The sequence below is a fragment of the Pan paniscus genome, chromosome 21, assembly GCF_029289425.2.
Source record: "Pan paniscus chromosome 21, NHGRI_mPanPan1-v2.0_pri, whole genome shotgun sequence".
Classification (NCBI taxonomy): Eukaryota; Metazoa; Chordata; class Mammalia; order Primates; family Hominidae; genus Pan; species Pan paniscus.
This window is the reverse complement of record NC_073270.2, coordinates 44,933,820-44,954,140: the sequence shown is the minus strand read 5'-3', so window position 1 is coordinate 44,954,140 and position 20,321 is coordinate 44,933,820. Positions and strand designations below refer to the sequence as shown.

At 43.2% G+C, this 20,321-nt stretch overlaps 1 long non-coding RNA gene across 1 annotated transcript; it reads left to right on the top strand.

Moving 5' to 3' along the window:
* The first annotated feature begins 3,587 nt into the window (after positions 1-3,587).
* LOC130541090 (uncharacterized) lies at positions 3,588-14,529 on the top strand. Its single transcript, XR_008955123.1, has 4 exons — positions 3,588-3,781; positions 12,189-12,354; positions 12,639-12,754; positions 13,482-14,529. It is a non-coding gene; the product is annotated as an uncharacterized LOC130541090 (long non-coding RNA).
* Positions 14,530-20,321: the final 5,792 nt, after the last annotated feature.

Below are 20,321 nucleotides of genomic sequence, written 5' to 3'. Positions count from 1 at the left end.
TCTCTAACCCTCAGTTTTCTCATCTGTAAAATGGCAATAATAATTTCTTCCTCCCAGGATTATTATGAAAAGAAATTATGTCTGTAATGCATGTCCCACTGTACTGGGCACATTGTAAGTGCTCAATAAAGGTCACTTGCCATTATCATTATTATTTAATCTGTGATAGGAAGAGATTTTCTAAATTTAAGAATAATTTTGACCCTACTCTGTACCTGTCCTGAAAGGTTGGGGGTAGCGGGAGGGGGGAAACAACAACAACAACAAAATAAAACCTCATCAGATTGTCAAGCCTCAGGACCCGGATGTCAAGGACTTATTATGACCTGCTCAGCCAGTGGGGCAGGCTTGCAAAGTGACAGCTGGCAAAACAGTCCCCGTACACATTTGTCCCATTTTCCAATCACTAATACTCTCCAGAAATCAAGGAGATTAGCCCCTTTTTCCAATGCCCTCATGAGTGAAAACCAAGAGAATTAGAGTTGGCTTCACCCAAACACAAGCTCCCAATATGCAGAAACTCCAGCAAGCTAGGCTCAATTTGATAGAGACCCAAGTCCCCCGTCTCCTCCCCAGCCAGCACATTTTAAAGACACAAAACCAATCAATAGGGAGCATTCAGAGAGTTGCTGCCAGTGGCTAGAAGAGAATAGATACCAAGAAAGTCATAACGATGATAAATCCAGGCTCCGCTCCTCTCTGACTAATGTAGGCACTAAAACACACCATGAATATCCTGCTTTGAAACGTGTCACGCTTCTGAGGGACCAATCAATCTCTGGCTCTCGGTGGACCACATTAAAATAAATTTGTCACTGTGAGTTTATGAAATATTGATGGTGTTTTTTAGTCACGGTGTTAGGAGGTGGAAAAGTGTATCTGAAGAGGGAGGCAGGGAGTGGGAGAGTTGCTTTAATGAATTATCTCCAGGCTAAGAAAGGAAACATATGCAGAGACTGGAGGAAGATGAAGCATGGAAGAAAATACATTGGCGTGGAGAGCAAAAAGCTTCCAGAATGAGAAAGTCCAGAGCAGTGATGTCTGAGCTGTGTTCCAAAACACACAACTAAATGGCTACTCTTGGGAGGGACTTGGGCAAGAATGGGGGTTTCCTGGTAAAATCTGGGAAACTGTATACTCAATCCAAGTCTTGGAGAGACAGGTGCACAGTAACATGTTAAAAGTTCTGAGAAGTCCTGCAGTGCAAAAGCTCATTTAACTTTGTTTAACCTAATATTTCCCAAACTTATTTAACATGGCAAAACAAACATCTTACTGAACACTAAAGTTCTATGTAAACCAGTTTGGAGATACTGGCCTACATCCTTGCAACGCAAAGTGTGGTCCATGAACAATCGGCATCATATCACTTGAGAGCTTGTTAGCAGGCTCCGTCCCAAACCGACTGGATCAGAATCTGCATTTTAACAAGATCCCAGGTGATTTATGCACAGTGAAGTATGAAAAGTGCTAGTTTAAGTGACTCACCAGAGAAAGAAGACTATACAGGACAAGCTAAGATATGCCTGGTAATGAAGGGCTTCTGTTTGTAATCCTGACCATGGCCTGCACAGCAGGACCCAGGGGACTCTATGCCCTCATCCAGCATTGGGGCTGTTTACCAGCTGAGCATTCACTCGCACTGGCAGAAACTCAGAAGGCATTTTTAAAATCAGGTATGCAGTGACCTCTCTTGAAACAAGTGGAAATTATAGACGCCCAGTGGTCTTTTCGTATTTGCAAAACCAAGAAACAGAAATACCTCCACCCGCGCTAGAAAAGCTGAATTCAGGTCATCAGCCTGCCCAAACCTCACCAGAAGCCTCAGGCTTGTCACTTGGCCTCTAAAGACATGTACCCCAGTGAGAGTTAATGCTCTATTCTCAGCTCTTGATTTTATCACAATCTGCCTTGGCACATGGCTGACCAACTGTGTACATGCCCGTCTCTTTTGCTAGAGCATAAACTCCTTCTGGGTAGGGTCTGTGCCCAGGTGGCCACTGAGGAAATGTGTGCTGAAGGCAAGCATGCCACATATGACTTACTGCTGGTATCTGCATGTGGAAACTGAGGTGAAGAAAGCCCCGGGATCTCAGCCAGACTACTACTTCTGCATAACAGGTGGGCGCTCAGACTCTGCAGGGGATGGACACATCCCAGCTCCACTGCTTACTTAGCTCTGTGACTTGGCAAGTGACCTCACCTCTCTAAGCCCCAAGCCCCAGCTGTCTTGTTCACCTTTGTATTCCGGTGCCCAGCACATGTCTGGCACATAGAATCACTGAAAACATGCTTGATGCATGAATGAATATACTGTTGAATCTGTGCAGTGGGGACATGACTATTTCCCACCTTTTAGCATTATTGAGAGAATTCATGGAATTGGGTCAGGAAGGTGCACATCGCAGACACTCAAAACGAGTCTCTGCCTTATTTATGTATTGGACAGTCCCATGTGGATGACAGAGGGAATTTTTAAGTTTTTACTTGTGCTTTGGCAGCGTGAAGAGAATCTGATGCTGGGCTTTGTTAATCAGTGATCAGTTCTCTGGTAGATCAAGGAGGCAGAACAGGATTCTGCTCCCTCTGGTGGCTTCTGAACTTCTTTGTTCCTCAGAATTGCCCTCTCCTTTCCCAGAAGGGAACTGGTGGGCAGGAACCATGCCACACCCTGCAGAACAACTCCCAAGGCCTCTTGACCTTGGTCCACGGACCCTCAATAATGACCCTGACCCTGGAGGTCCGTTTTGGTCCACTGACCCTCAAGAATCTCCACTGACCCTGGAGAGTCAGCTGGGGAGAGTATCTGGTACTTTTCCTTCAGCAGCAAAAAAAGTGCCAAGAAAGCAGCTACTGGCACCCATGGAGGTGGCTTTCTTCATTCTTACAGACCACAGGGCCAGGACAGGACCAAGGCTCAACACACTGCTGGACTCCTCTGCTCCCTCCGCAGGTGTCTGAGCACACCCAGCTTCAATCCATTCTTCCCTTAAACCCTCAGCTAATTACTCTGAGTCTCAGTATTCTCCTCCATATAATGGGAAGAAATGAGGTCTACCTAATAACGTTGTGGTGAAGATTAAATGAAATAATGCCTGTCATTGATTATTGATTTTGATCAATGGATGTTGGGCTCAAATGAACCAAGCACTCAAGAAGTGGTATTAATCAAGCAATTGGGTATTGTCATTTTAAGGATTCTTTCTGACATCAATACATGGCAAAGAAGACATGCAACAAAGTTTACCAAAGGAAAGAAGGAAGGATCCAATACATCAACATAAAACAGAATATACTGTTTGAGAAGTAGAAATAAAAACAGTATTAAAAACTAGGAATTATTCAGTGTGTACTACATAACCGGCAAAATGCTAAAACCACTTAAATATGCAATTTCATGTAATCCTTAAAAATAATCTCATTAGATAGGCATTATTGTGATTCCAATTTTAGAAATGAAGAAACTGAGACACAGAAAGGTTAAGTAACTCACCTAAAGCCACACAGCTAGTAAGTGGAGGGGCTGGGATTCAAACTCACGTCTTTCTGACATAATAAAGTAAGCCCTGGGCCACAAAGTTATATCACTCAGTTCTTTAGAACAGCTAAAACTGCATCCAATCACTGTCTCTTGTACCAATCTAAAATCAGTGCCCAGAAGACTCAAATTTTACTGGAAAACAAAAGGGAAGCCAAGTGTCCTGAGACTGCTAAATTCCACCAACCACCAGACAGCTCTCTACAACAAAGAGTTAATTGGCAGCTGTGAGACTTGAGGCAGGTGAGTAAATCTTTCTAAATCTCCCTTTTTTTAATGGCGTACAGAGTCATGGTAAAAATTTGGGTAAACTGTCTAGTAAACCAGCCATGTTCCTGCATGTATTTCCAACGCCAGGAGCAATGGTGAGTTCCTGGGATACAAGGACCAGCAGAGCAATCTCCTTTGCCTGGCAACTTCACAGACCAGAAGGAGGAGGATACTATTGTGACAGCACAGAGGATGGAGCAACCAACTGTATAATGATGGAGAGGAGAGTGCCATCAGGGAAGGTTACATCTAAGAGGGCTCTTAAAGGGTGAATAGGAGTTTTCCAGGTGGATAAAAGAGCAAGAAGCACTTTCAGGGAAGACTGCAGATATGAAAGTGTTTTATAAATGGTAAAATGTGATTGCATTTGCCTCAATAACTGGGCAACACCATGTCACGAACAGACCAGTTTAGCCTATGCATCCATGTTTAGAAACCCTTCGTTGTCATCCATTGTGACCTTCAGCCCCACTATAAGATTCATTTCCATAGTCCCACTACTGAAGTGATAGGATTTCTGACACACTCCAGCTGTGTCACCAGGGAGGAAGGTTATGCTGGTTAGTTAAGCAGTAGACAGTCTCCAGCAGTTAAGTGACAAAATCAGCTCAACCAAGTGACTGTCATTATATTAACACTCCAAGTAAATGACTAACTAACTGACTGCTTGACTTTTCAACCAAGTATGCTGCAACATCTTTACAGATTGCAGATCTATTTAGCCACCTCTGTGCCTGAAACCCTTAGAAGGCTCTTTCTGAGAAGTTTCTACATGAGCCATAAATGTGTGCAAAAGCAAAGGAGAATCAAAGCGGTCCCTTGATGATCAGCTGCACATGTGCCTAATACCCCAATATGGAGCTTTGGTCAGGTCAGAAGAGAAGTCCAAGAGACCCAAGGCATGGAGACTGAGCCCCTGCCAGCTGGTAGCTGGGGCCTAAAGTACCTGGAAGAAGTAACTGGCTGGTACCTGGAAAAAGTCAGTCCAGGAAAATGTGGGAGAAAAATGGCAATATCTGTAGACTACAAAGGACCTGTGTTCTACCAACTAACTCCTGGTAGTAGATTGTATTATTCTTCAAAATATTCACTGTCTTTTGCAGGGAAAAATTCTATGTCTTCCATCCCACTTAGGTTGGATTCGGCTATGTGACCTGGGCTGACTCTTCTTAGGAGAGGGTTACATAGCCACTGAGATTTGGGCAGTGTTTGTTACCACAGTGGAACTTAGGCTGAGCTGATATATCCACCCCGGCTCCTGGAATTAATTTTTGCAAAGAATGACTGTGAGCATTTTTAACATACAGTGATGCCACCCCTAGTAAAGAGGCAAGGTCCAAAGAATTTCCAGGAAATGTTCATCAACTTCTCTACACTCAGAGCAGTGGTCCTCAATCAAGGTCTATTTTGCCCCCCTGAACATATGACAACATCTAGGGATATTTTCAGTGGTCATGACCAGGAGGCTGTTACTGGAATCTAGTGGGTAAAGACCAGGGATGCTGCCAAACATTCTACAATACACAGGACAGCTCTCTACAACAAAGAGTTATCCAGCTCCAAATGTCAATAGTGCTGAGGCTGAGAATCTCTGCCTCAGAGAGAAACCAGGAAAGGGGTAGAAAGAAGTGGGCTATATATCGTATTTAACAGCAAGAGCATGTAACATCTACATGCCATTATTGAATTTACAAAGTGTTTGCTCATACATTCTTTCACTTCATGTTTATGATACTCCTGAAGGATTCATATTTTTATCCTATCTCATCAATGGGGTAACAGAAACCCAAGCAAAAATCTTACCTAAGGGCATATTTGTAAGTGGAGGGTCAGAATTCTAGCCCTGTCTTGCTACCCTACTTCCCTACCATGTTTCATTAAACCAGAGCTGTTTACAATGTCATTTCCTCCAGGATGTTAATCAATACTCTGTCTCTCATTCAGGGGAAGTGTCTCAAAGACAGATTTGGTTAATTTCTAAATCTTTCTAATCCCTTTGAACATGGGGTTCAGCAAAACAGACATACTGCTTGGTTCATTTGTTTTGATAAGGATAGCTTTGTTGTAATTATGTATGGCAATACCAAGTGCAAACTAATCAATTACCCTGGTACATCTTGTCAAAGTAACAATGCCTTGGAGAAGTCTCTAAACTACTGACCTCTTAAATCTTTGCTGAGAAGTGGAACAAAACCACGGCAGGGATTCTTGGTGGAAAATCATCTATTGCCCAACCAATTAGCCAACCCACGATGCTGAATGCTCTCTACTGGAGCATTCCAGTGATGCATGAGTTTTCTTGCTGCATGGGTCTAATCAACAAAGGCTGGTAAAGAGAAAGGCATATCAACAGTGGGAAAACTGTCATCCAAAAATACCAGTGCAAGTCAGACAATTTCCAAAGCAAGTTGTGCAGTTCCTATTGAGGTCCCATAGCTCATTTGTAGAGAGAACAAAACTAGAGACCATTCACATTAGTCATCTGTACCCTACCCATTGCCAGGGCTCAGACAAACCTTCCAAATCCATCCAAAGACTTCTCACTACTAATCCTGACAGGTAACTATAGCCTAAAGGCTGGAGGGAAGATAACAATGATAGACATGAATCAATAAGTATTCTTATATTGGCATATGGCTAAATATAATTCTTCATCAATATAATTATCTATTACATTTTACAGTGATTATTGTGATTATTACTGCACTTGGAAGCTGCTTTTATGGCAATGTATTAATCTGGTAGAAATTAAAGAACTGAGTGAGAAGTACACGAAATATGTGTGATCCCAGGAATAGATGTGAACGTAAACTTTTTAAGCTACCTATTTATGACCTTAATTTCTGACAATAATTTTGACAGAAAGTAATAAAAAGGGACAAGGTAGAGTAGACAGAGCCCATTGGATGTGGAAAACTGATAAGACGTTGGGGTCTTCCATCAATTTCTTGTAACAGTGCTTAGACAGCCTCCTGCAGAGATGAATCCACTAATTTGCATAGTAGATGAAGAGCCTGCTCTGTAGCAGATGCTCTTGACATCCTGCCTAATATCCCCTTGGCCCACCTGGGTTACCTGCAGTGGCAGATGGAAACATTTCCAGGACACTGGCACTTCCCACCTCTAATGCCTCTTCCTACGTCTTTCTTCTCTGCCTAAGGGCTTTATCTATCACTCCTTGAGTGTGTTGACCTGCTGCAAGCACAAATGTCCCCAGATGCAATCTCCAAATGATGGCGTAGAGGAATCAGTGGATAGATGTCCCAGCCTCCCCCCTCCAGTGGGAAGACTTTACAGTGTATACCACACACTATTTCAGTGGGTCCCCAGCAGAATTGACCCCAAGTGGCCCACAGCTATAATCTTACACTCACCAGCATGCCACTTGTTTGGCTTGTTTGTCTTTTCTCCTCCCCTGTTCTTCTTTCCCTACTTCTCCATTTTCTGGGATCATCCTCCAGATAAACAAATGAGCTTGCATCCAACTCCTCCTCTCAGAAGGATGTGAACTAAGACCTTACCCTCCTATAAAATAAAAACAGAACTCTAATCCTCCTTGAGGTTCAAGGATATTTTTTTAAATGTATGATAGACTAGGGTGAACTGGAATAAAGCCAGGGGGCAGGGAGGAATCACGATCTGGAGAACAAACGCTGAGAAGGAAGAGACACTAAAATAAAGAGGCCAACACAGCCTTGAATGCCTAAGGGATGAAGGGAGTCTGCCTCCATGTAGATGGATGAGGCTAATTCCAGCCTTCCACTTGACCTAAACTTCCCCTTCCAGCCCAATTGGTTGGGCAATAGATGATTTTCCACCAAGGATCCCCACCATGGTTTTGTTCCACTTCTCAGCAAAGATTTAAGAGGTCAGTGGTTTAGAGACTCTCCAAGGCAAGTGGAAGCAGCAGCTGCTACCCAGTGTTTATTACTTCCCTTTAGTTTCCTCTAAGAAAACTGCCTCTCTTCATTGTGCATATCTTTGGTGGGAGGGTTATTAGAGGTGACCACTTCAACTTTGGGAAGCCAAAGAGAAATGATCCTCCTCCTTCTAGCCCAGTACAGTCAGGAGTAGGGGCAGGCTTGTGGAGGAAGGTTAGAAGGCTTACACTCTCCATGGGGACTTCTAATCTAGGGAGAAAAAGGAAGAGGTGGAAATAAATGGCTAGAGTCCATTCATTGCTGCATAGCACAGGGGCCCCAACCAGATCCTTCTTTCCATAAAACAATTGCTGGGAGTCCCGATTCATATATCTACAGAGCTCTTAGCTAGCCTGGTCCATGATGCCTAACAATTCTGAGACCCCGAACATCCTGCCAACAGATTTCCTTTCACCTAAATGCAGTGAAGTTTCTTTCTGTTTTTATAACCCGGAATCTTAATTGTTATTTGCATATTTGCAATATGAGCATTTGGGGTGGGAAGCTGTGTGGGGGCGGGGAGGGATAAGGAAGTAGGGAGAGAGGAAGGGAGGTAGGAAGTAGGAAGGGAGGGAGACCGCTGAAAAAGTTTTAAAATCTAAGAATAAGAACTGGAAAATATTTTTGGAGCCTAGACAGTTTTGCAATAAGACATTCATCAAATGAGCATAAATCAGAAGGAGGAAGTGTTCTTTGTCCTTGTCACCTCTTGGAACCATTATTGCCTGGATAGTTAAAGGAGATGCACCTTGAAACCACTAGGAACACACAGCTGCAACAGAGCCTTCAAATTACAAAGTCCCAGTGCAACTAACCACAGCATACAGCATCCAGCATCCCATAACAAAGGAAAGTCCTTTTACTCACTCCACAAGAGGGATGACAGCATCAGAGCTGGGTACACGAATCCAGTGTTAGGGTCCACACCTGAAACAGCTACCCTTGGGGGTGGCATTGCTGGTGGCACTCTCAGGGAGATAAAACAAGATGCTGTAACGTCAGGGTGTGGCATAGTCATCCCAGGTTTATCTGGAAAAGGAGAGAATGACAACAGGACTGATTTATGAACACATGGAAGCTTCTCTAGAAATCCCTCAAGCCATTTGGAAAGCAGAAGCATGGAAGAGACTGACCTTTCTACAATCAAGTAGGTGGGATTTGGAGCTTCCCAGCTCTTTACTGCAACTGCATCCAGTGGACTAACCAAGGCAGAGTATTTGGGTCAATGTCAAAGGCAGAGTTCTTGAGTAAAATGCCTGGCCCCCTTGAACTTCAGTTTCCTATTCTATAAATTATATCACCATCTATCTCATTAGGCTGTTGCAGGGCTTCAGGGAGATGACATATATGTATTTAATAATACATATTGTTGTTGATATATATTGTTGTATATTGTATATGTTGTTAGAGCCTCATCTCAAATATGCACTGAACTAAATCTTAGATTAATGATTTACATGAAAGAAGGAAACAGAAGCTCAGACGGACGGGGCTGAGAATGTGATGCATGCCACCCCAAGATCCCCAGGCTGAGCCAGATGACTTTATGAGCTGGACAGCAAACCATCTTTCATAGCTGCTCCATTTTCCTCCTTCCCAAAGCTGCAGTCTCATTCAAAGAGGATTCCCTCTCCCAATAAAGGAGGCCTGTTCTGCTATTGAGGTTATGGTAAGGAGCTCTGTGCCAAACCCACCAAAAACTCAGCTCAGCCTCTGGGAGAAAACTGAAATCAATATTGATCTAATCACAGAATTCACTAAGAATAGAAGCAAAGAAATAAATTTCAAAAAATATTGATAGACCTAACTATAAAAATTAAAAATTCAACAACATACTGAGAAAAAAAAAATTCCAACATGTACGATGAAGAGTTAATATCCTTAAGGTTATGGGTTAGATCACTCTTAAGAGCAGTAAGAAAACAAATGCTGAGTTAGGGAAACATGATCCATGGACAGACAGAGAAAGTTCATGTAAGAGGAATGATAGCCAGGAGCAGTGGCATGCACCTATAATCCCAGCCACTTGGGAAGCTGAGGTGGGAGGATCACTTGAGCCCAGGAGTTCAAGGCTGCAGTACACTATGATTACACCTGTGAATAGCTACTGCACTCCAGCCTGGACAACACAGCCAGACCCTGTCTCAAAAAAGGAGGAGGAGAACCATAAATTACAAAGATTTAAAAGGTTCATCCTACTAATAATCAAATAAATGCGAATTAAGACAGCAATGTGATTTCATTTGTAATCTATTAAATTTGCAAAGATTAAAGAAAACTCAATGTTGGTGACAGTTGAGCAATCTAGGCACTCATCGATTGCAGTGCAATCTGTATCAAGGATGCTGAAAAATTATTCATGCCTACTTAACAATTTTATCCTAAGGAAATAATTAGAAATGTGAACAAATATTTATTTACAAATGTGTTCATCATAATATGACTTATGGTGGCAAACAAATGGATCAACCTGACTAGGAAACAACAAAGAAATTAGTAAATAGCATATGGTTCACCCATATTGTGGAATATTATGAAGTCAATAAAGAACATATTTTGGGATACATTAAAAAATAGGTTACAGAACAATATATAATATGACCCCACTGTGTAAGAAATGAAATTATATTTACACATATTGTGTATATATAGAAAAAGGACTGATGTTTTCTACTCCAAAATGTTTGTTGTGGTTACCCTTAAGGAGTGGGATTATAAAATTAATAGAACTTACACCTGCATGATGTTAGCGGCAAGAAATAAGGAGGACTGATACATGGACCCAGTCAGATGGAAACTCAGAACCTTCAAAATGCAGGATTTTTTCTTAATGAGACTCTGACCTCATGAGACTGTAACATTTGGGTTACATAAATTTAAGAATGGATAAAGGGATATGAAAGTAAATATGAGGGAAATTTTTAATTAATACAGAAAATACTGCACAGCTATATACCAATGGTCTTGATTTTTAAAAAAAACTGTAATTTCCTAGAAAAATCACAATGTTATAATGACCAAAATTAATTAAATAATATTAGGAAATCTGAATACACTGATTCGGATGGAAGCTCTGGCCTATAAAGTAGGAGGCAGAAATAAGTGGTTAACTACTGAAAATAATCAAAATAGGTATCATTTGCAAATGTTATTACTGTAAATTTAGAAAACATAATACAAGAATTTGATAAACTAATGAATTTATTATATCTCATTAGATGACAAGATACAAAATAAATGTATATAAATCTATACTTTCCCAGACTTTCACTGACTTTTATAAGTGAAAAATATTCAATCCATAGTAGCAAAGTCATTGAAAATTACTCAATTACTCAGTGCTCAAAGAGCAGTTACCCTTAGTATCAGGGTGCCATGTTGTTTTTCCTAATTCTAAGCTCTGTATTTTAAGAACTTTAGAAGTAACATCATCATCTGAAACATATTGAAGAAAACCAAGGTTTTGTCCTCATTTCCTATTTGATTAAACTCAAGCTTTTGTTTTTTCCCTTGTTTTGAAATTCCCTATTAATGAAACTCGGACACTTGGAAATCAGCCACTGCTTTCCTTAGACCTTATGTAAATATCTGAGTGGTGGTTCTCCAGGACATAAAAACTGGTCACCCAGGCTCTCCCATCTTTGAAAATTCAGCAGTCTATTGCAATGTTAAAGCAATAACAACACTGTCACAGCTCATTCTTCTACCTGTGGCTAGAAATTGTCTTTTGACATTTTTTTGTGAGGTACCTTCTGAATTCAAAGACATTAAAACATGTGAGACAGGGAAGCATGCATCTTGGAATTAAGGAAGGGGGTTATCCTAGAAATTTAACAAACATGATCAACTTATGTAAGATCCTATGAGTAGAAGAAAGGGAAATCAAATCTGGTTGCACCTACCAAACCAGTGATGGGGATATTTTGTGATAAAGATTCTGGTGATAATATTAATGATGTTGGTAACAGTGAAGAAAATTGATGGGGAGGAGTAGAGGTGAGTAAAGAAATGGTCATGGATGAGTAGCATTGGGATGGGTGTGGGGATAAGAATAGGAACAGAAATGAGTGGCAGTAGCCATTGGGATGGCCATGGGAATGGGAGACAAGAATAGGAACAGGAATGGATGACAGTGGGCATTAGGATGGGAGTGGGAATGGGAGTGGGGATAAGAATAGGAATGGGAATAGGTGACAGTGGGCATTAGGATGAGTGTGGGAATGAGAGTGGGGATAAGAATAGGAATGGGTAACCGTGGGCATGAGGATGGGTGTAGGGATGGGATCGGGGATAAGGATAGGAATGGCAATGGGTGGGCATTGGGTTGGGAGTCGGGATGATGAAGAGGAAGGGAAAGCTGAGCACACAACATACACATCATTACTATTAGGGTAAAGTATCTTCGTGGATGTGTGAAAGGAAGGAAAATCTCTCCGGATTCCTCTCTTCTCCCACTTAAGGTATCATGGGTGTGTCTAAAGGAAACGTTAAGCTTCTGATGTTTCTCCCTAATCCTCAGAGCAATGTTCTCAAATCAGACTCCTCTCATCCCAGATGACTCAAGAATGCTTGCTATTTGATCTCTTTCTAAGAGAACTTCTGATCCAATTCCAATCTGGTAAATAGGTTAGTCTTGTGACTTGCTGTGTCCTTGGCCTCAGTTACACCCACCAGTGGTGAACATATAAGTGAGTGAATATCATATTAGGTCACTTTCAGAGACATTAAGTAGAAGGAAAGCTGAAAAGCCTTGTATAGACTTCAGATGCAGGTTATGGGGAAGAAGGACATGGAGGAACCTTCATTTGACACATGTATTCCAGCCCTGTCCTCTGCGTTTTGCGTACACGTTCTCATTTAATTCATCCAACAACCCCCTATGATAACATACAAATATTCCCACTTCACAGATAAGAAAATTGAGACTCATAGCCTCTCTTACTCAGCTGTTTACCCATGGAGGCAGGAACCAAGACAGTTCTGCACAGCCGTCTATCCCCAGGATCTAACCCCTGGCTGCCACATAGTAGGTACTCAGTGACTAATCATAAAATTAGATATTGCAACCTAAGGATGCCAACTGCCAAATGGCAGAGCCAGGACTCCCACCCAAGTCTGGCCCTTTCCTGTGCTATTTTTCCAGTACATAGTTGAGGATTTTAGATTTCCTTGGGTTTTCAAAGGAAATTCTTATGAAACTAAAATTTTCCCTGTGTTGCCTTTCCCCTCTGGAAGCATCTTGGGATGTTTTGAGGGGAAGTCAAATAGGGAAAATGAAATTGAAGAGCAGGAGCCACTCCAGACATGACGGAGGTCCCCACAAATATTCCCCGTGGGCCTCATTACACATTTGAGCAAACATTACCTTCACTCACAGCTAAATTTCCTGTTTGCTTGGCTGATCAATTCCTCATCAAATTTTAATGCGGGGTTCAAACCGTCTGTGGTGTTTTAATTAGGCCTAAGATTGCAAAGTGTCTGAGGCAGGGCTGAGCCTCATCCAAATCCTGCTTCCCATTGCGGTGTTGCCAGGAGGGGTGGGGGGCTGAGCAGAGCTGGGCTGGGCCAGAGCCAGACACTCGGCAGACCCTGTTCCTAGGTGCACTGTGCTCTCTAGTGGTGGCAATCTGCAGAGAAATGGGCTGTGCAGCCCCAGGGGCTTGGAGCCCTCTCCTGATTCCTTCCAATCCCTGAGAGTGTATAAGCTGCCTTGCCTGCTTTCCTGCTGCCTCTCTTCCTTTCCTACAAAACAGAGCATCCTGGTGGCCTTATGGAACTGACAAACACTAATCAACACAACTAGTGTGCCTGGTGCTATGCTAGGAGGCGACAGAAGAAAAAGACACAAGACCTGCCTTCAGTAGCTCATAATGGAGAAGACAGTTGTACATACAATTTGACACGATGGATGGCGTGGCTGGGACATATATGTGACAATATATGTGACACTGGTGATGGGTGCCAGGAAGACAGACCCAGCGCTCAGGTCATTAGAGGGTCTGGTGGGCCTCCAGAACATCAGAAACCAAAGTGGTTCTTTTCAGAGCCAGAGGGTGAACCAGGTAGTCACGACATAAGGATATTGACAGACATTGATCAAAATAGATCAATGGATAGATCTCAATGTCCAACAACCTTCCCCCCTTCACACCCACTTCTCCACGTTGACCCTTCCTCAGCTCAGATCTTCAGGAAGGCTGCCCCAAAGCTTTGCTCCTGCCCCGACAAGATATATCAGGATGTCCAAAACTAACCACCTAGAAACTGTGTCCTTTGGAAGGCCTCCCTCCTTGTCCAGACTGGGCTACTTGCAGTTATAGTTCATTTGCACTTTAGGATAGTCAGTGTCCACTACTATATTCAAGGCTCTGAGAAGTCCTGCAGAAAAGGAAGCTGGATCATTTTGTTTAACGCTGTGTCCTACAGGCTCCTTTGTATACAGAACACTAGTTAACATCTTCCTCTATCTCTAATGCTTTCTGATCTATGCCCTCCACAAGAAGACCTATGCCTGGTCTGGACTAGCCACAGTTTTCCTAAGGATGACAGTATGAGGTGAGTCACAAAGTGCCCAACATCATCACCAATAGTATGTCTAAGTAATTTTTAATTTAATTCCAGATGCTGTCAGTCCTGAGAGCAAAATGCAACTTGATAAAGGACAGCTCTGATGGGGACCACATAAAAAAGGCTGCCCAAGTTCAACAGAATAGTGAGAAGAAACGGAGACCTATTTGAAAGATCAAAGATTGATGCTCTTATTAGATTTGGGGAGGAAAACAGTGAAATTCATGCTTGATTGAAATTACTAATGTTTCTAATGTATTTACTGATAGTAGAATGTAATTAGCTGAATTCAGTGGCCTCCAAACTTGGCTGAGTGTCAAAATCACCTGGGACATTTTTTAATTGTGCCAATTCCTGGGCTCTATCCCTCAATACTCTGATTCCATAGAACTGAGATACTGCTGATGCTGCCAGTTGCAAGAACACATTTGAAAATGATTGCTACAGTTCACTATTTCCCTCAACTCTGTTCTGTGAAACACCAGCTCCACAGGATAATAACACATCTTACCCAAAACAGTTCCATGTTAATAGTGTTGAGCTCACAGTGTGTGCCAGACACTTTGCTAAGATGGGGGTAGAGATGAGAGAGAGAGAGTCATCTTGCTTGATCCTCATACTCATCCCCAGTAAGATTATCTTCTAACTTTCTGGACAAGGAAACTAAAGTATAGAGATGGATGGCTTGCCCACGGTCACACAGTAAATAGTACCATCCCTTGACAGGCCAACAATGATGTCCCACTGCTAGCTGATTGGACGGTGGTGTCAGTCACCGAGATGAAAACAGGAAATGAAGCTGTTATGGGAATAAACGGAAGAAGTTGGTGTGTTTGGTTTCAGACACTCTGAATTTGAGGTGACTATGAGATATCCAGGTAGAAATGTCCACCAGGAATTAAATACATGGGCTAAAGACCACAGAGAAGATTTGGACCGAAGTTAAAGAGCTGAGAGTTCAGGATGTTTAGATGGTAGTTGAGACCATCCTGGGCCTCCATTTCCTCTTTCCAAAATGGAACATATCAGTTATCATCAATATGCCTTACATTGGTTCCTCACTAAGTTCAATATAGAATTGCCATATGATCCAATAATTCCACTGCTAGTTATATACCCCCAAAGAATTGAAAACAGGTGTCCAAACAAAAATTTTTACACAAATGTTCATAACAGCACTATTTACAATAGCCAAAAGGTAAAAACAACACAAATGTTCAAAAACTGGTGAATGGGTAAACAAAATATGGTCTGTTCATACAATGAAATATTATTCAACCATAAAAAGGAATGAAGTACCTACGCATGCTACAACATGTATCAGTGGATGATAAACGTTGATGAACCTTTGAAACATTATGCTAAGTGATGGCTGGGCACAGTGGCACACACTTGTAATCCAAGAGCTTTGGGAGGCCAAGAAGGGAGAATCACTTGAGGCAAGGCGTTCAAGAACAGCCTGAGCAACATAGTGACACCCATCTCTACAAATTTTTTTTAATTAACCAGGTATGGTAGTTCACACCTGTAGTTCCAGCTACTTGGGAGGCTGAGGTGGGAGGTTCTCATGAGCCCAGGAGTTTGAGGCGGCAGGCAGTGAGCCACATCATACCACTGCATTCCAGGCTGGGCAACAGAGTGAGACTAGCAAAATTAGATGTCACCCTTGACATAAAATATAGTCTGCTTCTGATGTAGAAAAAAGAAACTACATTATTTCTGGTTCATATAAAAACCATATGTGTGCATGAAATGTGGGGACAGGAATAAATAGATTCATACAACCTTCAATCAATAAATTTGCCCTCTCAGAGCTTACGTTCCAGTGGACAGCCCACTTAAAGAAAGTGAACACCTGCCACCCAATCGATTCCTCTTCATGTCTTCCCTCCTCATAAATAGCTCCTGTAAAGACCAGGATGCTCAAGCCAGAAACAAGAGCATCATCACTGTCAACTCCCTCCCTCTCACCTCCACCCCCAATCCATCAGCAAGTTCTGTCAATTCCATCTCAAAAATCTATTTCAAATCTATTCACCTCTTTCCTTCTCTGTTGCCACCACTCTCCATCAAGTCACTTTCATCTCTTGCCTGCAGTGCAACAGCCTCCTCAGGGGTCTCCTTGCTTCACTTTTGTGTTCTACCATCCATTCTCTATGCACAGTAGCCAGAGGAGACTATTTTTTCCAAAAAAAGAAAGAAATTCTGATGGTGTTACTGACTCTGCTTAGAAACAGTCAATGACTTCTTTTTGCACTTAGAATCCCAAATCTAGCTTTCTTTTTCTTTCTAATGGATAGGCATGGGCCCTTTGAGGACCCAACCTAAGAACAAACTTACTGCAAAGAGGTAATATTGCCCACTTTCTGCTTCTTATTCTAACTGGAGCCATAAGCCAGAGAACAGAGTTTTCATACTTTCAGTGGTCATGTGCTTAAATTCAAGGCCACACCAAGTCCTGGGTGTGTGTAGTCACCTGCTCGGGCTACCATAACAAAATACCTCAGACTGGGTGGCTTAAGCAACAGGAATTCATTTCCTTATAATTCTGGAGGCTTGCAGTTTGAGATTAAGGTGTCAGCAGGATTGGTTTCTTCTGAGGCCTCTCCCCTTAGTCTGTAGATGGCTGCCTTCTCCCTGTGTCTTCCAGTGGGTCACCCCTCTGTATTTATCTGTGTCCAAATTTCCTCTTCTTGAAAGAACACCAGTAAGATTAGATCAGGGCCCACCCTAAGACCTCATTGTAGCTGAATCACCTCTTTAATGGCCCTATATTCAAATACGGTCACATTCCAAAGTACTGAGAGCTAGAGCTTCGAAGCATGAATTTGAGGGAACACAGTTTAGCCCGTAACAGTCTGCAGTATAATCATAGTGGTCACTTAAACAATTAATTCAACTTCTCTGAGGTTAGGATGTCCTTGAAGAGATACTACCTGCTTCTCTAAGCGGTAAGGATCAGAGACAATGCATGTAAAACACCCAGGTGGGAGCCCAGCACGGAGTCAGCACTTGATTCTCAGGGATTTTCATCCAAGACCATTGCGCATGGAAGTTTCCTTAAGGCAAGCCAGAATCAGACCACACGACCAGCTTCAAAGGGTTAAGGCAGCAAACATACTTATCGACTGGAGCTTCTTGGCGGGCCCAGGGAAGCGTGACTGATTGGAAGCCTGTTTAGAGGAGGAGCCCGCTTTGTGGGCCCGAAATAAATTAGAACCTGTCAATAGTTCAGATCCTGGAGCATGGACAAAGTCTGCAGTCTCAATAGGCAATTAACACTTTACAGGGGCCATTACCCAGCGGCCTCCCCGCATTTTACTGCACATTTTCTGCCATCAGCTCTGGTATTGAAGCTTCTAAATAAAAACATAAAAATGAGCTACAACAGACCAGCACTTTGCCTGGCTGGAGTTACGGTGCCCACATGCAACAAAGAGATCATATTTCCTCTCTCCTTCCTAACTGGACTCTAACTCCCCTGCATTCCCAGTCCTGCATAAACATGCATGCATGCACACACACAGAAATGAGCACATGCACATGCAGGCCATCTTCTGAGTGTGCCACAGGAGGCACCAGAGCATGGATACTGGGAGGAAGAGGTGGTCTGGAGTCAGACTGTCTGAGTTCAAAGCCTGACTCCGGCACATTAACTGCGTGGGCTTGCACAAATTGTTATGCCTCATCTTCTTCATCTGTACAATGGGAGTAAGAATAGAGCCTACATCACAAGACTTCCATGAAGACTAGGTGTTTTTAGCACAATACCTGGCACATAATAGACCTCAATAATGTTAAAGGGATCAGTACTGTTGTTGCCACTGTCATCAATGGGAGGAGCAAGTCTAGCACCAACACCGAGCACATCTAACTGCACAGATCATTGTAATGCCCCAAGCCACTCTGCCTCTGCTCCTTTCCTTTGGTTTCTGCCACTGTCAGTGCCTCGATTGAGCAAGGCATATGCTCACCCTGCTGAACAGGGCCTCTCACACACTTCCTCTAGCTGCCACTGCCAATTCTCTCCTAGGAAGCCAACTCATGAAGTTCCACCCCAAAGTTGATTGCCTTTGGATCACCAGGAGTTAAATCCACAGGTGCAAATTCAAAGCAATAACCAGGAACTCTGTGAGGTTCCAGTCTCTGGGAACCTCATTGCAAACTCAAGGTCTCAGAGAAGACTGTGGGGCTACTGGATTGGCCAGAAGCAGGATATGCAGGATAAAATTGCCTTTCAGGAGGATATGCAGGATAAAATGCCCCAGTGAGGACACTGGCAGTACCATCAGGAGCACCTTGGGCTCAGGAGCATGCAAGGCCACTCCTGACCTGAAGTCTGCAGCAACAATTGCTGTCACTTGATGCCAAGGATATCATGGAGCTAGAGCTAGAGGACATTACCATCCAGTCCAGAGCTGGTGCACTGTGCCCATGGAGCCCCAAGAAGGTGGGATGGGGGTGTAGGATCTGCAAGGTAGAGCAGGACTGCTACCAAAGTTGAGAAGGGGGGTGGGAATAGTGAGGAGGGGATGCAGGGACACTGCCCCACATCAACTTCAGCAGTTCCATTCTAACCTGTTTGATATTCTGGACTTCTTCATAGATCTTCATGTGTAGAAAGGGATCTGTAGTCAAAGCAAAGCTCTAAAACCAGTGGTCTATCCCAAGGCCTCCATTCTACCAATGGGAAACCTGAAGCTGTCTTGGGTTGAGTTCTCCCAGAAGCAAAGCCTGAGCTGAAGGTTTGAGCGTAGGAAGGTTTGTCAAAGAAGTGCTCTAAGAAGAAACCAGTAAGGGAATGAAGGAAGCAAGATAGAAAAAGGAAAGAAGCTGAACAAAGGTGCAATTTCGGAGAAGTTTCAGCCCCAGCCTCATCCTGCATGGAGTTCTGGAGTGAGTTGCACCTTAGACTGTGTCCAGCTTTGGACACAGGAGCTAGGCCTTTGTACTCCCACACCAGTCATGACAATGGTGGGAACAAAGTCCCAGGCACTTCAGGCTGTGATGAAGGAACCCTATCCCCACCCCTATGGGCTTCTGCACCCAAGGGCAACCCTCTGAAGAGGGTCACAGGAGTGAGCAGTCAGCAGCAAAGCCCACAAAAGCTGGGGGATGGGCACACAGAGTCGGCAAAAGGGATCCATCAGAATCCAGTGACAATATTGAACTTTATCCAAGCCCTGTGATCTTGGAAAATGTGGAAGTTAAAAAATCTCCCACCCTTTGGTGTCCCAGAAAATAGATTATTGCAATGGTGCACCCTGCCCCACATGTCTTAGGTAAGACTCACAGGTGCCCTCTCCTTGTTTACCTATGACAAGGCCAAAGGCTCTCCAAATTCACACTCTTTGACTCATACATTATTAGCTGAACAAAGTCTCTCCTTACTTAAAAATCCAGGCTTGGTCCAGGTGCAGTGGCTCATGCCTGTAATCCAAGCACTTTGAAAGGCCAAGGCGGGGGGATTGCCCGAGGTCAGGAGTTCAAGACCAGTCTGGCCAACATGATGAAACCCTGTCTCTACTAAAAATACCAAAAAAATTAGCTGAGCATGGTGCCGTGCGCCTGTAATCCCAGCTACTCGGGAGGCTGAGGCAGGGGAATTGCTTGAACCAGGGAGGTGGAGGTTGCAGTGAGCCAAGATCGTGCCTCTGCACTCCAGCCTGGGAAACAGAGCAAGACTCTGTCTCAGGAAAAAAACAAACAAAAAAAAAATCCAGGCTTGTTTCTTATTTGTCACTGGACAGCACACAAGAGTATCCTCTACTAAGGCCACACAAACAGTAGTGGGGCCAAGGCTGAGGCCTCTCCTTCCAGATTCATCACCTCCCCAAGAACTGGAACTTTCTCTGCTCTCACCTTTATGCCTCTATGTATGTCATTCCTCCTTTTCAAGGTCCTTATTACTCCTCTTCCAAAATCCTGCCCATTCTTCCAAGCTCACCTCTTCCCTATGGCTTCCCTAGCATAACTTATACTTATTGAATGAATGTCACTCTACTTATTCACATGTATGTGAAAGG